Source organism: Callorhinus ursinus, unplaced genomic scaffold, assembly GCF_003265705.2.
Source record: "Callorhinus ursinus isolate GAN/ISIS: 27379988/994484 unplaced genomic scaffold, GSC_fseal_2.0 scaffold40, whole genome shotgun sequence".
NCBI lineage: Eukaryota > Metazoa > Chordata > Mammalia > Carnivora > Otariidae > Callorhinus > Callorhinus ursinus.
This window is the reverse complement of record NW_027397102.1, coordinates 12,697,851-12,725,154: the sequence shown is the minus strand read 5'-3', so window position 1 is coordinate 12,725,154 and position 27,304 is coordinate 12,697,851. Positions and strand designations below refer to the sequence as shown.

General features: G+C 36.0%; 1 protein-coding gene and 1 non-coding gene across 2 annotated transcripts in view; both read right to left on the bottom strand.

Annotated features, from left to right (window-relative positions):
- DACH2 (dachshund family transcription factor 2) overlaps nt 1-27,304 on the bottom strand; it is a 907,788-nt gene that overhangs the window by 193,806 nt on the left and 686,678 nt on the right. The gene's annotated exons all lie outside the window — the stretch shown is intronic.
- Nucleotides 5,030-5,110, bottom strand: LOC112835891 (small nucleolar RNA SNORD55/SNORD39). Its single transcript, XR_003211333.1, has one exon. It is a non-coding gene; the product is annotated as a small nucleolar RNA SNORD55/SNORD39 (small nucleolar RNA).

Below are 27,304 nucleotides of genomic sequence, written 5' to 3'. Positions count from 1 at the left end.
GTTATTTGACAGGAAAGAAAAATAAATGATATTTTATCTTTGAATACAGAATGTGTGTCCCTTGCTTCAAATGAAAATAGGACATTTATTATCATAAAATATCATGGCATGAAAGGATTTCCTGGCTACAGTGCTCAGTGGGAATATACTATCTAAAAATGTATTAATCTTTTGAGATGTGAACATCTGCACTTTTGTATTTTTTCTTTAAAATATGCATTACACTTTTACTATGTACCACCTTGATTATCTTTAAAAAAATATTAACAGCTTGCATCCACATACCAATGCCCAGTTACAAATTCCAAATGTTTTGTCACATTTCTTGTGAACAGTGCCATCTGCCAGAGGTGGCATTTCATGGCTATTTACTCTGACTCCCTCCAAGAATTCATCTGCCACTATCTAATGCTGCCTGAATAAAGGGGATTAAGACTCTGATACAACAGAGACTATTGATAATTTGGTATAATTGGGAAGAAATGAAGATAAATGAGGTTGAGGATGGAGAGGCAATTAGTTGAGCCGTCTGTACAGCTGTGTTCTCAGCCTATCTCCCCTGGCCTTTTCTTCAGTGAGGTATGTGCAAATTAACCATAATGACAAATACACACTTCCCAAAGCTCTTGTACTTTCTAAAACTTGAGAATTCAGTTTTCACTTCTGATAACTGAGTTAGTTGTTTGGTAAAGTTGTTTTAACATGGTCTTTTAATGTCCACATCACACAGGACTACTGAACATGCTATACTTTAGGAATAGTCCATCCTACACCCTCCCTATTTCCTTGTTTTCAGTTGATGTCAGGCTACTGTTTACAACGTCAGTTACACTGAGGATTTAAAGCCTATTTTTCCTTAATTGTGGTCCAGTGTTTAGGACAGAATGGCAATGTTTTCTTTTTTACATGATTAGAAGCCAAGAATCAAAGAAAAGAAACTTCTCTTTTAATTTTAGGAATATAGTCTGCAAATAGCATTTGTTTTGAGAGTTTTCAATGAAAAGGTAGGGTCTGCTTTACAAACCAGCTCTAATGGATCTTTAGAGACTGGCAAAACCTATATTTTCACGGATGAAATTTACATATTCATATTAAGGTCATTATTATTATGCTTCCTAAAAGAAAATGACAACTCTGTAAAAAATTAACCACAAAAATGTTTAGGCACTGATTAACTTAATTCTAAGATCCCTTTTCCTAAGCACAGAAATGGCTATACCAGGTATTTAGTTGAGATGCTATCATAGGAAATAAATATTTTTATGTCTGGTATTTTGATTGATAGTTTTTCCTCTATTTTGTCATTGAAATTATTCTTATTATTTCTTGTGTTTAATAAAAATTCATATCACTGTGTGCCTCTCTATTGTTAGTCCTTGTGAGAAAACAATAAATCTGTACTAATAGATTAAAAAAAAAAGATTTAGAATATGTAACTGTACTAATAGAGTGTAGAGTGATGGATTTCTCCCCATATTACAAAAAAGGATGTATCAAGAAAATAAACACTTCCTCAATTTTGATTTGTTTCACTCACATAAGAAACTAGCCTAAAATTATTTATGTCAAAACAGTATACAAATTATAAATGCTTATCAACTCAGGCACACGTGTTTAGTAGGATAACTCTTTACAGTTATGTCCTTATTTCTTGAATATCACCAAATTAACCTTTTGATGGTTTCTAGCCATTAGCCAAATGTTGTTATTTAAATAAATAAAATTAATAATTAAATTCCTCAATCACACTAGCCACATTTCAAGTGTTATATTATTCACATGTGAATAGTGGTTATCATATTGGACAGCATGGAAAATCATTTTCATCATTACAGAAAGTTCTGTTGGTCACTGCTGGTCTATATTTCAGACTTACTATCTCCCCATTAACACAAGTTAGTGAGATTGAACTGTGGGCAAAACTATGAATTCAAGAATAAATAAATCAAATACTGAATCTTCAATTTACAAAAGAGTTCAAGAGGCTCAGTTGGTTTAGCATCTGATTCTTGGTTTTGGCTCAGGTCATGACCTCAGGGTCATGGGATTGGGCCCTGTGATGGGCTCCACACTAGGCATAAAGTCTGCTTGTTCCTCTCCCTCTTCTCCTCCCCCCCTCAAATAAATAAATAAAATCTTTAAAAAAAAGAGTTCAGAATTCCTTTAATTTCCCCAGTAGGAGAGTAAGATGCTCCATTTTAAATAGCCTCAGTTGATAAACAATTAGAAACACATTATGGTGTGTTTACAAAGCACAAATGTCTTTTTAAGACTTTAGAAAATTTTAGCAAAGGTTATTGTTTTTTTCCTTATGCTGTGCCTTTTATTACCATGATTTATTTATTCCATTACTAGAAGCCTCTCTCTTTCTCCTTCACACATTTTGCCCATCCTTCCCACAATCATTAGTTTGTTATTTTTATAGGTCTGATTCTGCTTTTTGTTTATTTGTTTATTCATTTGTTTTTTTGGTTTTTTAGATTCTACATATGAGTGAAATCATATGGTATTTGTTTTTCTCAGTATGACTTATTTCACTTAACATAATACCCTCTAGGTTCATCCATGTTGCCACAAATGGCAAGATCTCATTCTTTTTATGATTGTGTTATATTCCATTGTAATATTCCTTAGCTAAATCACTGCCATTTTATCCACAATTCCCCTCAAATGAATCCATTAACCAACATATGGAGTGTGACAATGACAAGCCATCAGAAAGAAGTCTTAGGTTATAAATTCTGTAAGGCGATGACTGTGATATCAAAAGAATAATATGCTACAATTTCTAAGGACTGTTTTAGAAATTAATAATCTGCCTAGCAGCTCTGAAAATATTAAATGTATTAGTACACGAGTTCATCATACTATTTAATGTATGCAGTAATATAATTCTAAAGAAAATCAGAGCAGATTACTATTTTCATCAGAATTTTTTTAATTGAGATGTATCTTTTAAAAGAATTTACTGCACATTTTAAGTTTTTAATGGGCTTGATGTTCTGGGTTTATAATAGAATTCAGAGACTAAGATACAATATATACAATGTTGATTTATAGGCAGTTTTTCTATAAATATGTTATTACATAATTTTTATATAAGTTGTTTCTAAAAATAAATATTTTTTTTCAAATAAGCAGTGTGAAAAGGCAAGAAGTTAAACGCAAAATCTGGGGGAGTATTTACCTTTGGTGGGGAGGCAGAAGTATAGGGAAATGGACAGGCACATAAATAGATGCAAGTTTTTGATAATGTTTTAGTTCTTGAGTTGCATGGTGGGTTCACTGACAATTATATTATTATAATTTATAATTTATATATATATTACATATTTTTTATAGTTGAAATAATTTAAAAATAAAATAAGGGGGGAAATGCACACAATAACCTTTGGATACCCCATTTGTTTCTAAGAAGCAAATTATTTAACAGTAGGCTGTGTTACATGGGTGGGTAGGGCGAGACTTCATTTAAGCCAATACTGATGAGATAGGAGTAAATGATGTGTCCAGATTCCCAGAGTGTACAAAAGTAGTTTGGAACTGTTATTTCTTTATGAGATAGAAATCTTGTATTTTCAAATAAAACAAACCAAAATCCAGAAAAGTAGCTGATTTGTAATTTGTGCAATGTCGTTCCTGAGCCAGAAAGATAACCACTGGATACCCAAAATATTTCTATCCACAATGATGTTATTTATCCTTAATAAGCTCAAATCAAGACTGAGCAGTCTTGATTTATATTGACCATCACTATAGTCTTGATTTATACTGAACATCATTCTAGTCTGCTCTTTTGGCCATTCAGCTATAAAAGATGAAAACAACCATACAGGGGCACCTGGGTGGCTCACTCTGTTAAGTACTGGGCTTTGGCTCAGGTCATGATCTATAGATTGTGGGACTGAGGCCCACAACTGGCTCCATGCTCAGGGAGGAGTCTGCTTGAAAATACTCTCCATCTGCCCCTTTCTCCACTCACACACACTCTCACTCAAATAAATAATTAAATCTTAAAAAAAAAAACAACCATACATATACACCAGTAAAAATCAGTTCAAGATGGAATAAGCTCAATGGTGAAGCCTTTACAACCTTCTTTTCTGGTAGAACACTTGGACATTTACAGTGAATTGTGACTTTCAAAGTAGTCAGATGAGAGATTGTGGCTAGGTAGGGACAAGTGATTTCTTTTTTGAGAGTCTGTAAAGTTGACTTTCAAACAACAGTAATAAATGATGCCCTCTGAATGCACATGTAAAGATGAACGTATGATGAATTTTGGCTGTCCCTGAGAGTGCAAAGAAAAGAGCAGAAGGTTGCAAGATGTCTTTACACTTCTGGGAAATTATGCAAGGAAAAAATTATCCAAAGATTCTTCCTCTATAACACTTTTGGTGTCAATGTTAAATAAGCTAAAACTAGTTAAATTGATATTACTAAGTTAATGCATTTTAATCTAGTACAATGCATGGATTTTAACAAACATGCTAATGTGGAATATAGCTGATCTTAATTGAATTAGAAGCTATAACATATATACAATTAAGATCACTGAGAATTGTAGTGCTAGAAAAGAATTACATTTATTTCTAGCTTTATCCAGTCCATTATATACTCATATAGCATATATGAGATAGTTTTTTGTCACTGTACTAAATAAAATTTAATTATGTCACTAAAAATTAAACATTCAATGCAAGTGAATATCTATTAAGCATTTGGATTGTGAGGCTGTTACTATTGACATCTTTAATATATATATTTTTGAAAACACCTTATTCCTATTTATTTCTGTTACCAGTAATTCTGTCTGCACCAAATGGCTGGCTAGATAGCACTCACTCCACAGAAAAGAGAACTTAGCCACAATAAGAGGTGCATGAAAATATGCTGGTTAGTTTGGTCATCATAACAATGTCCATACCCTACTCCTTCATGTCATAGATAAGAAGAGAAGCAAATTCTAACTTGTACTTATAGTAGCAGTATATTTTAGCTGAAAATTCTTAAATTATCTTTTTTCCCCTACATGCTCAGCTCTCCAAGGTTGGCTTCCCCCATTGCACACTCAGGAGTTTACAGCATTACCGAGGTGTTATCATCAACTAAATGATCATTTTTAATTATTTTTTGTTTCTTTTGTCTTTTTTTGTTATTTTCTTTTTTATTTAAATTCAATTAGTCAACATATAGTACATCATTAGTTTCAGATGTAGTGTTCAATAATTCATCAGTTGCGTATAACAACCTGTGCTCATCACATCATGTTAAATGATCATTTTTTAGATGGACAAAACTGATATTCACACAGATGAGAATGAAGGTCATGCTCTCACTTAGTGGCTGAACTGCTAAAACCTGTTTCTATTCTTCAGTCAAAAAAATAGGTAGAGATTTGTGTCCACACTAGGGCACAGGGCCAGGATAGGGATCAAACTCCAATTGGAAACTAGGGTAGATTTTACAGGGTATATGAAGGAGGCACCTCTCCTCTGAGAGAAAAACAATCTCCATTCTTAAAATAAGTAAATAATCACCCTTCACATTTGATTTTCACAGCATGAAATCATGAGATAAGGATATAAAACTGCTTTGAAACAAAAATTTCCATATAATCTGTATAAATATATTATTGCAACTATACAGAAAATCTTGCTAACCCCTTTTCCTCCCACACATATTTTGCTGAATTAACTTAAAAATTAAGAAAAAGATGGTCACAAGGCCTAATTCACTCAAATGAATTATCTGTATACATTATCCAAGCTTATTAAATAATCATCACACATACTGGGAGCTTACAATAAAAATGCCTAAATGCCTAACATTTGTAAAGCACTTTTAACTTTTGAAAGCACTTTTGAACCATTATTTCATTTTATCTTCACAACAGTTCTATGAGTATCTCCAGGGAAAAGACTGTATCTTATTGTCCTTAATATCAGTACCACAGGGTAGGCAATCAATAAATGTTTATTGAATGAATATATGAATTAAAGGAAAGAAGAATAGATGGATTGGGTGGATCTATACATGAGTAAAAATAACAATTCTGTTATTATCTTTAGGGTATTTTTGGCAATATATCTATAATGTCTTTCAAAATCTATATTTGTACTGCTGTCTTAGGTGACTAAAAATATAATCCCACACTTATGCTTCCTCGGTATTAGAGTTTTAAGGTTTTTTTCTTTCTGACTTACATTGCATTCTTATCTTTAGGAATTTCCTAATTCAGTATAGTTTGTATAACTAATTCAACTAATCATGATGAGATTCCCTGAGTATTTCCACAATTAGGTGGAAAAAATGTAGATATGTTTAAGCTTATTCTTGTATATTTTTTAATTGCTTATCTTACTGACCATTCTAATCTGGCATTTCTGGATTTTATTTTATTTGAGCCTCTTTTCTATTTGCTATCATGACTTTTTACAGATTTCCAATGACTCCATTCCAACCATTACTTGACTTTTGCTTTTGGGATATCTAGGCCCCCACTGATTTAGTTTATGTTTTTCCAATTTCTTTTAGCTTTATATCTACTAACCAACACCCACCACTACCCTCTTTCATTTATCCTGACACATGTTATCAAAATGATTAGCAAAATATCAAAATATCTTATACTCAAAAGGGAGAGTTAAGATGGCAGAGTAGGAGGAGGACCCTATCTTTTGCCTCATCCCTTGAACACAGCTAGGTAAATATTAAGTCACTCTGAACATCCAATAAATTGATCTGAGGACTGACAGAATGAACTGCACAACTAGAGGGAGAGAAGAGATCACATCGTGGAAGATAGTAGGTGTGGAGACATGATTTGGGGGAGAAAAGGATCTCAGGTGCTGCAGAGGGGAGGAAGTCCTGGTCACAGAAAGAGACAAGAGATAAAAAGAGACAGAGAAAGGGAGAGAGACAGTAGTACATAGGGGATCACACAGGGAAAACATTTCACCAAAACCATTGACTGGGAAAACGGGAGGGGCTGATTATCGTGAGTTTTTAAAACCAGTGGACCACAAAAACTGCAGTTTTAGAAGTCTGCACCATGGCTGGTAGTGAGCCTGATGGGCACTGCAATGATGCTCCTGTGGAGGACAGCAGAGTCCCAGGAGCAGATGGTGCCATTAGAGACTCCCCTGGGATGCACTGGGAAAGATAGTCCCCTCTTCTTGGAGTGCATCTGGGAAAGGTGGTATTGCTTCTCAGAGGACAAAAGAGCTGGTGGGTGCCTTTGTGCTACCACACCCCTTTAGTTTAAGGGTAGAGACACCTGCCGAGGGCAGATAACCTGGACTCAGGCCTTTTGCTGTGCTTTACTCTAAACTCACCTCCTGCACATTGGTGCAACTGCTCTTCTGGGACAAACTGGCTCCATCCCCAGTGTGGCAAGTCCCTCCTCTAGAAGGCTAGCATGGATCCTCACTGCACCAGGTCCTTAAAGTTTGGCATTTTGGAACTCAGCCTGTGTTTATGAGATACAGCATAGGTGCACAGTGATGCCAGGTGTACAGATGGCCTGGACATAGAAAGGGTGAAGGCAGGGATCTGAGGGACACCTGGGACACATGAAGAAAGATTATTTGATCTTCTGTGAGGGCTTTCTGGACAGTGGACAGAAGCAAAAGGCAAAGGAGAAGGCTGGTGCCATTTTTCTCCCCCACCCATCAGCATGGACTGACTTCAGTGAGCAGAACAGAGCCAACAGTGGAGGTCTGAGCCATTTACACCAAGCTATGCCCCACCTGTGCACTGCAGGTGCTTCTTTACTAGGGTAAGTGTGCCTGAGAACCAGAGCAGCAGGCCCCTCCCCCAGAAGAACAGCACAAACACCCTGTGCACACAAAGTAAACTGACCATAGAGCACTGCAAAGCTTCAGTTCTAATGGAAATAGGATCAGGCCTCTTTTAACAAGCAGACCAGAACACACCTATTTAAAACTTACCACACTCTGGACAAGGTCCAAACACTCTCCATGGCAGGTAAGGAGGAACCATATAGAGAAATGACCTGAAAGAAAGGGAAGTCAAAACACAGCAGCAGAGGGCACACAGCATACATCAGAGAGACTTCTTGAAGCACTGGACAGTATATGATCTCTTCTTAATAAAGCCATTACTCTCAGGAGCACAAAACATGACAGGCTTTCCTAACACACAAAAGAAGATGGAGACCTAGACAAAATGCCAAGATGGAGGAATCATACTAAAAGAAGGACCAAGAAAAGTTCATGACCAGGGATCTAATCAAAACAGTTATAAGAAATATTCCTGACCCAGAATTTAAAGCAGCAATCTTAAGGTTACTAGCTGGGCTTGAGAAAAGCATAGAAGACAACAGGGAGCCCCATACTATATAAATAAAAGACCTAAAAATTAGTCAGGATGAAATAAAAAGTGCTATAACTGAAATGTGAAACTGACTGGATGTAATGACCACAAGGATGGAAGAAGCAGAGAAATGAATAACTGATATAGAAGATAAAATTATAGAAAATAATGAAACTGAAAAAAAGAGGGAAAGCAAAGTATTGGATTATGAATGTAGACTTGGGGAACTCAGGGATTCCAGAAAGCTTAAAAAAATTTAGACCATAGGAATCCCAGAAGCAGAAGAGAGGGAAAAAGAAGTAGAAGGCTTAGTTGAGCAAATTATAGCAAAAGATTTTCCTAATCTGGGGAAGGAAACAGACATCCAAATCCTGGAGGCAGAGAGAACTCCCATCAAAACCCCATCAGAATTCACATCAAAATCTAGAAAAGCAGGACAACACCAAGAATATCATAGTAAAATTTGCAAAATACAGAGATAAGGAAAAACTCTTAAAAGCAGCAAAAGAAAAGAAATCCCTAAATTATAAGGGAATGCAATTAAGTTACCAATAGATCTGTCCACAGAAACTTGGCAGGCAAGAAGAAAGTGGCATGATATATTCAACACGCTGAATGGGAAAATATGCAGACAAGAATATTATATCCAAAAAGACTGCCATTCATAATAAAAGAAGAGATAAATGTTGGGGTTAATGTAGAGCATGAAATCAGCCATAATACCTGGCTTGCTAAAATGTAGCATGGAGGCTGCTGAGGGCAAGGGAAGGTTTTGGAGAAAGGCATAGGCCTTTGGAATGCTGAGGCCGAGGCTTGTGCAACCACTCTATCCTTGGAATGCTGCGGGGAGTTGCCTTCCCGGAAGCTTTCTTAGCTCAAATAGCCGCCCTATGATCTAAGAGATATATGCATTGTCCCTTAGGCTATGTTTAGCAGAACTTATAGAATATGCACATTAGCATATCATATCTTTCCTGTAAACAGATCCTCCCAGTTCCAGTAAAACCCATTGTCATACATCAGGTGTTTGAGAAACAGTGATAAGGATTTGTGATTATCCTGAAGGACCAATAAAAGCGGGAACAAAGTAAAGCAAAGGGTCTTGTCTCTGAGCATTGACCCTCTTGCCTTCTCTCTTTCACAGCAAAGTTTGGAGTAATCTTTCATCCATTGGTACAGGGATTGCTGTCCATTCCTGGCAGATAAAGAGTTTCATAGACAAACAAAATCTAAATGAGTTTGTGACTACTAAACTAGCCCTGCAAGAAATATTAAAGGTAGCTCTTTGAGTGGTAAAGAAAGACCAAAAGCAACAAAGACAAGAAAGGAACAGAGAAAATCTTCAGAAACACTGACTTTACAGGTAATACAATGGCAATAAATTCATATCTATCAATAATCACTCCGAGAGTAAATGGACTAAATGCTCCAATCAAAAGACATAGGGAATTGAACATAATAATAAAAAAGAGTATAAAAAATACTAGCAACCATATTTTCCCTTATTAATTTTTGACTGGCATATCAGTCAGTTAAATTGCAATAAAAGAAGCAACTTTAGCTATTTTAAACAAGAAAAAAAAGACATAGGGTATCAGAATGGAAAACAAGAATAATCTATATGCTACAAGAGATTCATATTAAACCCAAAGATACCTACAGAATGAAAGTGAGGGAATGGAGAACAATTTATCATGTAAATGGACCTCAAAAGAAACATAAAGTACCAATACTTATATCAGACAAACTAGATTTTAAACCAAAGACTAACAGGAGATGGAGAAGGGCACTATATCAAAATAAAGGGGTCTATCCAACAAGATCTAACAATTGTTTAAGTGTTTATGTCCCCAACTTGGAGCACCCAAATATATAAAATAATTAATAACAAACATAAAGAAACTAATTGATAATAATACAATAATAGTAGGGGACTTTAACACCCCACTTACTTCAATGGACAGATCATCTAAAGAGAAAATCAACAAGGAAACAAAGGTTTGGAATCACATGCTTGACCAGATGGACTTAACAGCTCTATTAAGAATCCTATCTTAAAACAGCAGAATACACATTATTTTAGAGTGCACATGAAACATTATCCAGAATAAATCACATACTGTGTCACAAATCAGGCCTCAACATATACAAAAGGATTAAGATCATGCCATACATATTTCCAACCACAATGCTATGAATATGAAGTCAGCCGCAAGAAAAAAATTGGAAATAACCAAATACATGGAAGGTAGGGAACATCCTCCTAAAGAATGAATGGGTTGACTAGGAATTAAAGAAGAAATTTAAGAAAGACATAGAAACAAATTAAAATGAAAATACGATGGTACAAAGCTTTTGGGATGCAGCAAAATTGGCCCTAAGAGGAAGGATATAGCAATACAGGCCTACCTCAAGAAGCAAGAAAAGTCCCAAAAATACAGCCTTACACTTAAAGGAGTTAGAAAAAGAACAACAAATGAAGCCTAAAGCCAGCAGAAGGAGGGAAACAATAAAGATTAGAGCAGAAATAAATGATATAGAAAACAAAAAACAACAGTAGAACAGATCAATGAAACTAGGAGCTGGCATTTTTAAAGAATTAATAAAATTTATTAACCCATAACCAGACTTGTCAAAAAGAACAGAGAAAGGACACAAATAAAATCACACATGAGAGAGGAGACATCACAACCAACACCACAGAAATACAAACAACTATAAGAAAATATTATGAAAAAGTATATGCCATCAAATGGGGCAATCTGGAAGAAATGGACAAATTCCTATAAATATACAAGCTACCAAATCTGAAGCAGGAACAAATAGAAAAATTGAACAGACCCATAACCAGCAAAGAAATTGAATCAGTAATCACAAATCTCCCAACAAAGTCCAGGAACAGATGGCTTCCCAGGGGAATTCTACCAACCATTTAAAGAAAAGTTAATACATATTATTCTCAAACAATTCCAAAAATAGAAATGGAAGGAAAACTTCCAAACTCATTCTACATGGCCAGCATTACTGTTATTACAAAACCAGAAAAGACCCCACTAAAAAGGAGAAGTAGAGACCAATATCTTGGATGAACTTGAATGCAAATTTCTCAACAAAATACTAGCAAATCGAATCCAACAGTACATTAAAAGAATCATTCACCATGACCAAGTGGGATTTATTCTTGGGCTGCAAGGGTGGTTCAATATTTGCAAATCAATCAATATGATATACCACATTAATAAAAGATAGGATAAAAACCATATGATCTTCTCAATAGATGCAGAAGAAGCATTTGAAAACATACAACATCCATTCTTAATGAAAGCCCCCAAACAAGTAGGGATAGAGGGAACATATGCAACACCATAAAGACCATATATAAAAGACCCACAGCTAATATCCTTAATGGGGAAACACTGAGAGCTTCTCCTCTATGGTCAGGAACAAGACAGTCATGTCCACTCTCACCACTGTTATTTAACAAAGTACAGGAAGTCCTAACCTCAGCAATCAGATAACAAAAAGAAGTAAAAGGCATCCAAATCAGCAAGGAAGAAGTCAAAGTTTTTCTTTCTTTCTTTCTTTCTTTCTTTTTTTCTTTCTTTCTTTCTTTCTTTCTTTCTTTCTTTCTTTCTTTCTTTCTTTTTCTTTCTTTCTTTCTTTTCTTTCTTTCTTTCTTTCTTTCTTTCTTTCTTTCTTTCTTTCTTCTTTCTTTCTATATAATTTCCTTCTTCCTTTCTTTCTTTCTTTTCCTTCTTTCCTCCCTTCCTTCCTTCCTTCCTTATTTATTTATTTTAGAGGGAGAGAGCACAAGCAGGAGAGGATGAGGGAGAGGGAGAGAGAAACCCAAGTAGTGCTTGAGTTCCCTACTGAGTGCAGAGCCTGATGCAAGGCTCAATCTCACTACCCTGAGATCATGGCCTAAGCTGAAATCAAGAGTTGGTCACTTAACTGACTTAGTCATCCATGAGCCCCTCAAACTTAATTAATTTCAGACAACATGGTACTGTACCAAGAAATTGCTATAACTGATACATGAATTCAGCAAAGTCACAGGATACAAAATCAGTGTACAAGAATCTATTGCACTTTATACACCTATAATGAAGCAGCAGAAAGAGAGTTCAAGGAATCCATCCCATGTACAATTGCACCAAAATACATAAGATACTTGGGAATAAACCTAACCAAAGAGGTAAAAGATCTGTACTCTAAAAACTATAGAACACTTATGAAAGAAACTGGAAAAGACACAAAGAAAGGGAAAAACATCCCATGCTCATGGAGTGGAGGAATATTGTTAAAAAGTCTATAATACCCAGAATATTGAGAGGAAACATGGCAGAGGAGTAGGGGATACTATTTCAACTGGTCCCTGGAATTGAGTGGGATATCTACCAGACCACTCTGAGCACCCACAAAACCAGCCTGAGATGTAAGAAGATCTGGATCTCTACAAACAGAATATCGCAGGTGGTTGGTTTTGAGGTACGAAGCGGGGAGCCCTGATTCTGCAAGCAGATATCAGAGGATAAACGGCACCAGGAGGGAGGCTGTCTGTGGGGATCATACACCGCCGCTGAGCGACAACTTCGCACGCTGGGGACGGGGCACAGACTCGCAGAACAGTGGCGGCAGAGAAAGGACTTTAGGGCAGCCCCCGGGGCAGAAACCCAGAGCTGCAGGGTAGCACACATGACCTGGGAGCGCCTGGCGGTTTTAGAAGCACAAAAGGCAAAGATGTGCTCCAACCTGGAGGCAGGAGTGGGGGCACTGTGGAGGGGCGCACAACACAGGACACTGCAGTTTATAGCCGCACGGACAGAAACGGAGATGGTGTGGCCTGGAGAGCTCACTGAAGAACAGACTGCGGTCTCTCTGCTCTGAGGCAAAGGGTTGGAAATGGTCACTTCTGCTCGGATTTGCAGAGGAGATGTGGAAAGCCGCCAGGGAAAGCCACCAGAGAACAAAAGCCCTCAAAACTGAATCCCACTGAGGGCATCCCCCGCCACAGAGGGGCAGGGCAACTCCGACAAACAGGGTTACCTGAGTAACAGTGCGGCAAGCCACTCCCACAGAAGACAGGCTGGGAAAACGAGAGGCCAGCAACTCTAAGGTCCCAAGAAAACAGGTGCATCTTGCTTGGGTTCTGGTCAATAATTTGGACTCTATACATTCCCTTAAACACCCTTCAACAGAATGACTAAGAGAAGGAACCCCCAAAAGAGAAAAGACTCAGAGATCATGACTTATGCTGCAGATTGCCAAATGAATGCAGATATAACCACGATGTCGGAGATGGAATTCAGGCTAGCAATTGTGAAGACAATGGCTAGAATGGAGAAATCAATTAATGGCAACATAGAGTCTCTAAGTGCAGAAATGAAAGCTGAAATGGCAGAACCTAAAAAAGCTATCAATGAGATTCAATCCAATCTAGTAATCTAACAGCTAGGGTAACTGAGGCAGAAGAACGAATAAGTGACCTGGAACACAATATAATAGATAAAAAGGGAAAAGAGGAGGCCAGGGAAAAACAACTCAGAATCCGTGAAAATAGAATCAGAGAAATAAGTGACACCATGAAGAGTTCCAATATCAGAGTAATTGGAATCCCGGAGGGAATGGAGAGAGAGAGAGAGAGAGAGAGGACTAGAAGATGTATTTGAGGAAATCGTAGCTGAGAAATTCCCTAACCTGGGGAATGAAACAAAACATTCACGTCCTAGAGGCAGAGAGGACCCCTCCCAAGATCAAGGAAAACACGCCAATGCCCTAGCATGTAATGATAAAACTCACAAATCTTAGAAGCAAGGAAGCCATCTTAAGGGCAGTTAGGGGGAAGAGATTCCTTATATACAAAGGGAGGAACATCAGAATAACGTCAGACCTATCCACAGAGATCTGGCAAGCCAGAAAGGCCTGGCAAGACATATTCAGGGTACTAAATGAGAAGAACATGCAGCCAAGAATACTTTATCTGGCAAGGCTGTCATTTAGAATGGATGGAGAGATGCAGAGCTTCCATGACTGACAGAAATTGAAAGAATATGTGACCACTAAGCTGGCCCTGCAAGAAATATAAAGGGAGGTTCTATAAAAGGAGAAAGACCCCAAGAGTGAAATACAACAGAAATTTACAGGGACAATCTATAAAACAACGTCTTCACAGGCAACATGATGACAATTAATTCATATCATTCAATAATCACTCTCAACGTGAATGGCCTAAATGCTCCCATAAAACTACACAGGGTTGTAGATTGGATAAAAAGAGAGGACGATCCACATGCTCCCTACAAGAGACTCATTTTGAACCTAAAGATAAATCCAGACTGAAAGTGAAGGCATGGAGATCCATCTTCCATGCCAGCGGCCCTCAAAAGAAAGCTGGGGTAGCAATTGTTATATCAGACAAATTAGATTTTAAACTAAAGTCTGTAATTAGAGACACAGAAGGTCACTATATCATTCTTAAAGGGTCTATCCAACAAGAAGATCTAACAATTGTAAATATCTATGCCCCCAACATGGGAGCAGCTATCTACATAAACCAACTGTTCACCAAAATAGTCATATTCATAACAATATGTTAATTGTAGGAGACCTCAATACTCCACTCTCAGCAATGGACAGATCATCTAAGCAGAAAATCAACAAGGAAACAAGAGTTTTGAATGATACACTGGACCAGATGGACCTCTAAGATATTTACAAAACATTCCACCCTAAAACAACAGAATACTCATTCTGCTCGAGTGCACATGGAACTTTCTCCAGAATAGACCACATACTGGGTCACAAATCAGGTCTCAACCGATTTCAAAAGATTGAGATTATTCCCTGCATATTCTCAGACCACAATGCTTTAAAACTGGAACTCAATCACAAAAGAAAAATTGGCAGAATTTCAAAAACTTGGAAGCTAAAGACCACTCTGCTCAAGAATGTTTGGGTCAACCAGGAAATCAAAGAACTTAAACAATTCATGGAAATCAATGAGAATGAAAACACATCAGTCCAAAACCTATGGGATACTGCAAAGGCGGTCCTAAAGGGGAAGTACATAGCCATTCAAGGCTCACTCAAAAAAAAAAAGAAAAATTCTGAATTCACCAACTAACTCTACACTTTAAAAAACTATAGAAAAAGCAACAAACGATGCGTAAGCCTTGCATTAGAAGAGAAATAATTAAAATTAGAGCAGAAATCAATGAATTAGAAAACAGAAACACAGTAGATCAGATCAACAAAACTAGAAGTTGGTTCTTTGAAAGACCTAATAAGATCGATAAACCACTGGACAGACTTATCCAAAAGCAAAGAGAAATGACCCAAATTAATAAAATTATGAATGAAAGGGGGAGATCACGACTAACACCAAGGAAATGGAAACAATTATTAGAAATTATTATCAACAACTATATGCCAATAAACTGAGCAATCTGGATGAAACAGAGGTCTTCCTGGAAACCTATAAGCTGTCAAGACTGAAACAGGAAGAAATTGACAACCTGAATAGGCCAATAACCAGTAACGAGATTGAAGCAGTGATCAAAAACCTCCCAAAAAACAAGAGTCCAGGACCTGATGGATTCCCTGGGGAATTCTACCAAACATTCAAAGAAGAAATAATACCTATTCTCCTGAAGCTGTTTCAAAAAATAGAAACAGAAGGAAAACCTCCAATCTCATTCTATGAGGCCAGCATTACCTTAATCCCAAAACCAGGCAAAGACCCCATCAAAAAGGAGAATTTCAGACCGATATCCCTGAAGAATATGGATCCCAGAATCCTCAACAAAATCCTAGCTAATAGGATCCAACAATACATTAAAAGATCATCCACTGTGACAAAATGGGATTTATCCCCGGGATGCAAGGGTGGTTCAACATTCACAAATCAATCAATGCCATAGAACACATTAATAAGAGGAGGGAGAAGAACCATATGGTCCTCTCAGTTGATGCAGAAAAAGCATTTGACAAAATACAACATCCTTTTCTGATTAAAACTCTTCATAGTATAGGGATAGAGAGAATCCTCAAGTTCATAAAATCCATCTATGAAAAACCCACAGCAAATATCATCCTCAATGGGGAATAGCTGAGAGCCTTTCCCTTAAATCAGGAACATGTCAAAGATGTGCACTCTCACCACTATTGTTCAACATAGTACTAGATGGCGCCTGGGTGGCTCAGTCTTTGGGCGTCTGCCTTCAGCTCAGGTCATGATCCCGGGGTCCTGGGAACGAGTCCCGCATCAGGCTGCCTGCACGGCGGGAAGCCTGCTTCTCACTCTGACCCTCTCCCCTGCTTGTGTTCCTGCTCTTGCTGTCTCTCTCTCTGTCAAATAAATAAATAAATAAATAAATCTTTAAAAAAATAAAAAACATAGTACTAGAAGTCCTAGCAACAGCAATCAGACAACAACAAAAAATAAAAGTTATTCAAATTTGCAAAGAAGTCAAACTCTCTTTTTGCAGACGACATGATACTTCATGTGGAAAACTCAAAAGACTCCACCCCCAAATTACTAGAACTCATACAACAATTGAGTAATGTGGCAGGATACAAAATCAATGCACAGAAATCAGTTGCTTTCTTATACACTAAAAACGTAACTGAAGAAAGAGAAATTAGAGAATTGATTCCATTTACAATAGCATAAGATACCATAAGATACCTTGGAATAAACCTAACGAAAGAGGTAATGGATCTATACTCTAGGAATTACAGAACACTCATGAAAGAAATTGAAGAAGACACAAAAAGATGGAAAAACTTTCGATGCTCATGGGTCAGAAGAATAAACATTGTTAAAATGTCTATGCTACCCAGAACAATCTATACCTTCAACACCATCCCAATCAAAATTACAATGACATTTTTCAAAGTGCTGGAACAAACAATCCTAAAATTTGTATGGAATCAGAAAAGACCCCGAATTGCCATGGAAATTTTGAAAAAGAAAAACAAAGCTGGGAGCATCACGTTGCCCGATTTCAAGCTATATTACAAAGCTGTGATCCCCAAGAAAGCATGGTACTGTTTTGTGCTACTGGCACAAAAACAGACATATAGACCATACAAACCAATGAAACAGAATAGAGAGCCCAGATATAGACCTTCAACTCTATGGTCAAATAATCTTTGACAAAGCAGGAAAAAACATGCAATGGATAAAAGACAGTTTCTTCAATATATAGTGTTGGGAAAATTGGACAGCCACATGCAGAAGAATGAAACTCAACCATTCTCTAACACCATTCACAAAGATAAACTCAAAATGGATGAAAGACCCCAATGTGAGACAGGAATCCATCCAAATCCTAGAGGAGAACATAAGCAGTAACCTCTTTGACATAGCCCACAGCAACTTCTTTCAAGATACATCTCCAAAACCTAGTGAAACAAAAGCAAATTGAACTTTTTGGACTTCATCAAGATAAAAAGTTTCTGCACAGCAAAGTAAACAGTCAACAAAACAAAGAGGCAACCCACAGAATGGGAGAAGGTATTTGCAAATGACACTACAGATAAAGGGCTGGTATTCAAGATCTATAAAGAACTTCTCAAACTTAACACCCAAAAAACAAATAACCAAGTCAAAAAATGGGCAGAAGACATGAACAGACACTTCTCTGAAGAAGACATACAAATGGCTAACAGACACATGGAAAAATGTTCATCATTATTAGACATCAGGGAAATTAAAATCAAAACCACATTCAGATACCACCTTACACCAGTTAGAATGGCAAAAATGGACAGGGAAAGAAACAACAAATGTTGGAGAGGGTGTGGAGAAAGGGGAACCCTCTTACACTGTTGGGAATGCAAGTTGGTACAGCCACTTTGGACAACAGTGTGGAAGTTCCTCAAAAATGTAAAAATAGAGCTACCCTATGACCCAGCAATTGCACTCCTAGGTATTTACCCCAAAGACACAGATGTAGTGAAAAGAAGGGCCATATGCACCCCAATGTTCATAGCAGCAATGTCCACAATAGCCGAACTGTGGAGTGAGCCGAGATGCCCTTCAACAGATGAATGGATAAAGAAGATGTGGTCCATATATACAATGGAATATTACTCAGCCATCGGAAAGGATGAATACCCAACTTTTACATCAACATGGATGGGACTGGAGGAGATTATGCTAAGTGAAATAAGTCAAGCAGAGAAAGTCAATTACCATATGGTTTCACTTATTTGTGGAACATAAAGAATAGCATGGAGGACATTGGGAGAGGGAAGGGAAAAATTAGGCGGGAGAAATTGGAGGAAGAGATGAACCATGAGAGACTATGGACTCTGAGAAACAAACAGAGTTTTAGAGGGGAGGGGAGAAGGGGCATTGGTTAGTCCAGTGATGGGTATTATGGAGGGCACCTACTTTATGGAGCACTGGGTGTTATATGAAAACAATGGATCATGGATCACCACATCAAAAACTAATGATGTATTGTATGGTGACTAACATAATGTAATAAAATTTAAAAAAATTAAATGGAATTTAAATAAACAATTTTAAAGAAAAAAATATAAAAAATGTGTGTAATACCCAAAGCAATGTACACATTTAATGTAATCCCTATCAGAATACTACCAGCATTTTTCACAGAGCTATAACAAATAATCCTAAAATTTGTATAGAACCACAAAAGACCCCAAACAGCCAAAGCAATCTTGAAAAAAAGAAACAATCTGGAGGCAGCACAAGTTATATTACAAAGCTGTAGTCATCAAGACACTATAGTACTGGCACAAAAAACAAACAAACAAAAACCAAAAAACAAAAACACAGATCAATGGAAAGAATAGAAAATCCAGAAATTGACCACGAGCTGTATGGTAAACGAATCTTTGACAAACCAGGAAAGAATATCCAATGGAAAAAGTCTCTTTAACAAATGGTGTTTGGAAAACTGGGCAGCCACATGCAGAAGAATGAAACTGAACCACTTTCTTTCACAATACACAAAAATAAATTCAATATGGATGAAAGCTAAACATGAGAAGGAATCTATCAAAATCCTTGAGGCAGCAACCAGTTTGACATGGACTGTGGCAATGTCTTACTAGACACATCACAGAAGGTAAGGAAAACAAAAGCAAAAATGAACTATTGGAAGTTCATCAAAATAAATAGCTTTTGCACAGCAAAGGAAACAATAAAGAAAACTAAAAGTAACCTAATGAATTAGAGAAAATAATTGCAAATGACATATTTTATAAAGGGTTAGTATCCAAAATATATGAAGTACTTATAAAATTCAACACCCATACAACAAATAATCCAATAAAAAATGGGCAGAAGCCATGAATACATATTTTCAAAGAAGACATCCAGATGGCCAACTGACACATGAAAAGTTTATCAACATCACTCATTATCAGTGAAACAGAAGTCAAAACTATAATGATATTTCACCTCACACCCGTTAGAATAGCTAAAATCAACAACACAAGAAACAGGAGGTGCTGGTGAGGATGTGGAGAAAAGGAAACCCTCTTGTATTGTTGGTGGGAATGCAAACTGGTGCAGCCACTCTGGAAAACAGTATGGAGATTCCTCAAAATTTAAAAATAGAACTACCCCATGACCCAGCAATTGTACTAGTAGGTATTTACCCAAAGGATACAAAAATACTGATTTGAAGGGGCACATGCACCCTGATGTTAATATGTTAATAGCATTATTAACAATAGTCAGATTATGAAAAGAGCCCAAGTGCCCATTTATTGATAAATGAATGGATAAAGAAGAAGTGGTATATATATATACAATGGATTACTGCTCAGCCATCAAAAAGAATGAAATCTTGCCATTTGCAGTGACATGGATGGAGCTAGAGTGTATTATGCTAAGCGAAATAAGTCAGTCAGAGAAAGACAAATATCATCTGATTTCACTTATATGTGGAATTTAAGAAACAAACAGATGAACATAAGGGAAAGGGAAAAAAAGAGAGGGAGGCAAACCATAAAAGAGTCTCTTGAGTGTAGAAAACAAACTGAGGGTTGCTGGTGGGGAGGTGGGCGGGAGGGGGGTGGGCTAAATGTGTGATCAGTATTAAGGAGGGTAGTTGTGATGAGCACTGGATGTTTTATGTAAGTAAAGAATCACTAAATTCTACTCCTTAAACTGATATCACACTATCTGTTAACTATGAATTTAAATATAAACATGAAAAAAAGTTTAGATCTTATAATCTAGTACTTTCAGTTCTTTAAATTTTCTCCAAATTCTCTATGATCACTTTTTTATATAACTTGCCGTGCCTAATACCTAAATTTCCCTGTAGTAATGCTCCCATCCTAAGACAAAGCCTATCTTTCAAATTGGAAGTTATCCAAAATAACCCATTGTTAAGAAACTACTGTAATAGACTGATTGACTTTTCTTGCAGTAGTAAATCACAGCAACAAATTCAATCTTTTACTTTGAAGTTTCTAAATCAAAACTTATTACAGAATTGTTCATTTTAGCTGTTTTATCTTTAAGCATACTTTCCTGTAGGCTGTTTAGAAGACAAAACAATGTTGTTATAAAATTTCCATTTATGTATTTATTTTGTACGTTGCAGGGGAATGTGGTTCTTTGTTTCTAATTGGCAAAAGAATTTTTGTCAATAATGAAGACAGAGCTAGAATTACAGTATGTCCTACAGTATATTAATCCATAGGACTTTTAATATTATATATATCATGAAATGGCATACTACATAATCAGCACCCAGTAAGTATTTATTTGGCTACCAACCGTGTTCCAGAAACATCTACCAAAGTTGATACAATTGATCTATCCTTTACATATTTATCATGCCAAATTTATGTATGAGACTGCTCTAGGCTAATGAATATAAACAGGAAAACTGAACAATTATCACATTGCTGCATAAGTATAAGGAACTTTCTAGTATTTCATAATTAAGCAGCTAGAATCCCTAGACTTAATTTGTACATTTGAACTCAGGTTATTTCATTAGCGCTTATAGCTAACATATGCATGCCAATAACAAAGACATTATTTTTAAGAAGTAAAAAAAGAAAATCTAATGATAACCTCCAATATATACATGTTGGTGTTTGCAATATATTGCAAGAAGGGAAGTAAACTGCACATCCCTTGTTTTTAATCTTAAGAAACAAGGATTTTATAATTTTTGCTTTTTCACTGATGTGATCTTTGATTTCTTTTACATGGAAAGAGCAGGGAACCCAGTGATGGTCTAAAATTTCATGAAAAAATGCTAGTCATCATAGCAAATAAAGATTATGTTCACCATCATCAAACTGAAATCTACTCCATTGTTTTGCAATGCGGGCAGAGTCATGAACCCACTGTTTGGGGAAATTTCCTTTCTAATTACATTGTATTCCTACCCATTATGAAGTCACCAGAATCTATTAACCTGTATATTGATGAAACCATATGTGTTCTCGCTTTAATTTCTTCACCATGAGTTATTTTGCCATGGAAGAATGGTGGCTTTGGAATTTAAAGTAATGTATTTGATTATATACTATCTATTTGAACTTAGCCAAATTGCTGAGCCTCTTCGAGCTTTGGTTTCTTCAACTACCAAAAAGATAATAATACCTGTTCTACTTACTTTACAGAATTTTCGTGATAATCAAAGGAAATGAATAAGTGTGAAACTGCTTTGTGAGCTAAATTGCTGACCAAATTTGAGCTTCCAAGGAAGTGCTTCACAATATTTTTTTCTCTTTTGCCAAGTCTTGGATCTACTAAGAAGAGTCTAACACATGAATTAGAAAGCAAAGGAATGCAGTAATAACTAAACTGATCATCATATACTATTAAGTATGCACTAATCAAAATTTCCAAGAAAGTGTCCAAGCATTCTTATTACTATAAATATCTGAAGGGAAGATGAAACCTATCTATAATATGTTTCTTTCTAAGGCTTTTTGTGGCTCCTGGAGTCCATTAGCATTAAATGGAAAAAGATCTAAGACCTACAAACATTGCTAAATCTTTAGTGACCAGAATTATTTGTGATGGTAGCATTTACTGACAATGAAGAACATGATGTACAGAATAGCTGTTGCACTCAGTCTGTCCAGTCTTTACATTTTTTATTTGAAGATAAAATTGTTCTTTAAAAGAAGGTATTATTGTGTGATCATACTAACATAAAACACATGCTTCAGTAGTATGGTCTCTGGCACTTAATTAAACTTCTCTATTTAGTCTTTGCAATAACATTCAAAGATTATTATCAGGAACAAAGCAACAAATCTAAACCCCTTGTTTCCTAAAATTAAACACAAGGTGCATGCCTTTTCCTGCTCCCACTACAGTCAGTATATTAAAAGTAACACTAAAATATTTGGATTAGAAGTTTTTATTAGAACTTATTTTCTTCCTTTTTAAAATCAATTTCTTTGTTCTAGCACACATCTCCTGTCAATAAAATGAAAAATGATATAGATTTAGGAAAATAGCGGTCTCAGTGTAGCATCTCTCATATTATTATTCCAGTATCATCTGTTACAAAGTAAGACCAATTCCCACATCTAATTACAAACAGGATTTCAGAGTCATTAAACAAAATACATTTCCATTAGTGCTGCTGTAAGATGATAGAGAAAAAATGAAGATTAGTTTATGTTCCACCTCTGTTTTTCAAACTTTGAAGATTTAGACCTCTGTACTCTAAATTTGTGGAAGATCAACAAGGTGATAGACATGTAAAAATGCTTCATTCTAAACAATTTAACTGTACTACTTGCATTTTGTCATTAGATTTTGTTCCACTGCATTTAATTCTTATAGTAAAAATAACAAGAAACTGAAAGGTTCCTTCCCTATGACTTGGCAGGTGCCTGGAGGTATGTCCTTGTACTCTACAAAGACATGTTCTACATACTTCAAAGTAAATTTGGTACAACAAAGCTTACATATGAAAATGGATTACTTGCAAGTAGGTAATTTTGATTCAATGAGACAAAGATTTTTTTCTGCTATTAGAATGCAAGAAAGGTTATAGACTAGATAAATCAAGTAAAGTAGGTCATACAATATGCCTAAATGGCTGAAATACACACTAAGAGGTATATATTTCCTTTCGATGAATGTATGCCATGCCCATTAACATTAATGCTTCCAGGGAGGATTATACCCTGAAGTATTGCTGAATGACTGAAGTACACAATCGATAGCATTTTATTTAGTTACAGCTTTTTTTATGGAAAGTCTGTTTAGATAGTCCAATGAGACCTTTAATGTTTTCTTATTCATTGTATGTTAAGCCATATAGTTCATGGAGATCAGAGCTTTCCTAAACTGAAGGAAGATAAATATAATTGATCTGGTTCTATAAGTAAAGGAGAGAGAAGTCTTCTCATTTCAGTTTTAACTCTTTCAAGAACAATGATAAGCCCAATTCTTCTTCCATCATATATCAATGATTTTACCCTTTTATTGTAGGGATAGGAGGCTTCGGACCAGGGCTTTTTTTTTTTTTTTTTGCCATGTGTTATTGAGATACATTACATAGCAATTCAGCATTATCTAATGTGTATTAAGAAGATGTATTCTAGTTATACTAGAATTCTAGAAAAGAAACAGAAGGCTGACAGCAAACCATATCTGGATTATTAGTTTTCTAAGATTTATTTATAGGCAGTCTCTAAACTAAATGGCCACCCTTACATACGTATAGAACAATTCCCTTGCTCCCTTCTGAAATTAGAGTGCCAGAATAACCAGTTATCCTATACCCAAAGGTAGAATTACCATAGCTGTTATTGACCTTAAATGTCATCTATTTCCACTTCTTATTTTTATATATCAAACACACACACACACACACACACACACACGCACAAAGCAAAAAACAAAAAACAGAGGGTCAGCTACAAGAAGAGAATTGTTTCTTGGCAGACATGGTTCTAGAACCCAGATCTCCCAACAGCCAATAATCATTTGGCTTCCTCTGCAAACTTGCAACTTAGTTTCAGATGCGTCCTCTTATTTTTCCTCATTTCCAAACCATCTTGACAGTTATTGTTTCTTGCTTGAAGGCAGGAATTCAGCCTGATCAAATGTAATCTACAATTTATGTAGATTGTAAATGTATCTACAATCCACACAAATAATTTATAAAGTGAAGTATGTACCAAATGCATTTTTATAAATAACTATAACAGGTATTGATAAATCCAAAATGGGAAATAATCAGAAATATTCAGGAAGGGCGCCTGGGTGGCTCAGTTGGTTAAGCGACTGCCTTCGGCTCAGGTCATGATCCTGGAGTCCTGGGATCGAGTCCCACATCGGACTCCCTGTTCAGCAGGGAGTCTGCTTCTCCCTCTGACCCTCTTCCCTCTTGTGCTCTCTATCTCTCATTCTCTCTCTCACAAATAAATAAATAAAATCTTTATAAAAAAAGAAATAGTCAGGAAGATTTTGCCTAGGAGGGACATGTCTCTCTTCTTTTTCTCTTTCCTCTCTCTTCTCTGTCCCACACACTTCCAGAAACATTATTGCGGTATATGAAATGTTATTAATATATCCAGCAGTTAATTCCAAAAGTAGACACAGCTCAGAAATGTAGTAAAAAGAGGATGGTGAAGAGAAAAAGGAGAGGACAGACTTGGAAACAACATTAAGAAACACAAGAGCTAGGTACAAGTGATGATTTAGGCTTCAGACCATTCCACAGGTAGACTGAAAATATCAGCTGAGCACCCTGAGTGTTTCACTTGCTGTGATTTTGTCAGTAGAACTTGCAGATAATGGTGACAATTATGAGTTTTCTGAAAATAAAAAAAGTGCAAATCAATACTCCTACCAAAGAAGTCCTTTATGGAACACAAAACCCATAAGAGCTTACAAAAAAAAAGTTTAACCATCAATATTCTAAAGTATGCACATGTCTCTCCATAGAAAGGCTAAAGACCCAGAAATCAGGGGATAACATGTGTTCTATAAATTACTCCTAGGGGCACCTGGGTGGCTCGGTCAGTTAAACACCCAACTCTTGGTTTCAGCTCAGGTCATAGTCTCAGGGTCATGAGATCAAACCCCATGTTCCACATTCAGTGCAGAGTCTGCTTGAGATTCTCTCTCTCTCCCTCTCTCTTTGCCCCCCAAAATAAATAAATAGATAAAATCTTTTAAAAAATTACTGTTATGCATTATTTCCAATAGTAATATAAAAAAGTTTATAATTTTCTACCAAAGTAAGGTGCAATTTTAAACTAGACCACCATCATTAGGAATTCAACTTTTACAACCTGTCTTGAGATAGTTCCAAAATATAGTGACACCAAAAATCTTATTTTCCAATTTTATGCCATTATTCCTGGTTAGCTAGTTATGTTTTTTTTTCTTTCATTGACTATAAATTAGCAGCTAACATGAAATAGAAACTATTTTTATTAAAATAGAAGATTTTAATATGGAATAGAAGATTTTTATTACATGTTCTGATGTAGAGACAATAAAACTTATAAATGCACAGTGACTTACAGTGAAAAGTCAGGGTATAACCATAGCATAGAAAACACTGGAATCACTAGACTGAAAGCATAAAAGTCATGTTTCTATTACCACTAATTTTCTCCTATTATTTAACTGTGTAACTTTAAGGGAGGCACTGGATTTGTTTGTGCTTTTCTTTTCTATGATAACAGGAAGAGTACTGACATTTTACTTGCCTCACAGGAGTAACATAAGGTTATGAGGAGGTCAATAATTATATTTTGGCAATATGTATTTAAAAATAATTAAAATGCTGATGTGTATATATCATATTTATATTAGTAGAGAATAAAACCTTTCATGTTTATAAATGATGTGCTAGTGTGGTTAAAGCACTAAAACAAAGTGTTTTCTCCTGTTTCTTGTAAAGAAAATAATTAAGAAAATACTTTGTTCATGCGATAAATATGTAAAAATAATACATACTTTAACAACCCCAAAACACTCCTGGGAAATCTGCACAGCACTCACAAAGATGAAAAACAGTCTTTCTTTGGTCTTGTCATCTTTAACATTAAAATAACAGCCTAGACATTTTGCTTTTCTAGAATAAAAGACCTACCTCTCTTGCCTTTTGAAGACCTTGAAAATTTAACAGAAAAAAACTAAAAAATGCTGACCACATAATAGCTGACTATTCATGGTGGGTGTAGAACATGAAAGGTTACAATATGGATCTGTACCTATGCATTTCTTTTCAACTTGAGCAGCATCCTCCTGCTTCTGCTAACTTGGCAATCATACAGCTGACAGATTTCTGAGTTTTCTAAATAACGCATGGGCTTTTCTTCTAACATGTCAGTGCAAAAGTATCAATTCTGCCCCAGTGTCATTCATGATGCTGATTTGACTTGACAGCATTCCATTAAACCAATGAGTTTCTTTCCCCTTCTTCATGGTTCTTTAAATATCCCACTGGGTGATGTATTTGTGATTTTTTAAACAGATTATGAAGGAATTGCATTTATAAGAAAAACTCCATGGCAAATACAGTTGGAAAAAAAAAGTTACAAAACAATAAAACTTTATAACAGGATATTTTTCCCGATTCTCTTGATTCCTCAAATGTCACCCTTCTTACATCCCCCTCCAAGATAAAAGGTCTACACTCAAAACTTGAACTTCTAAGAAAATACCACTGAAATATGTAATACTACTTGGTATCTCTTTTGGGAAAGCAAAAACACATTCATTAAATCATGCATGTTAACTGCAGAGCCTACACAAGGAAAATAAATGCTTTGTTCCTTACTCAGTCCTTTATGAAAGCAGGACTTTATGAAAGTTTTTTATGAAACCAGGACAATGCACTGATGCTCCTCCGTTGATTATGTCCCAGCAGTACAAAATAGTCTAAAGTCAGAAAGTCTGAAGAGAAGAGCAATTTGTGCTCTATTTTTAGAATAAGGTATATATTTTTCAGAGAAACTGTTGCCCCATAGAATG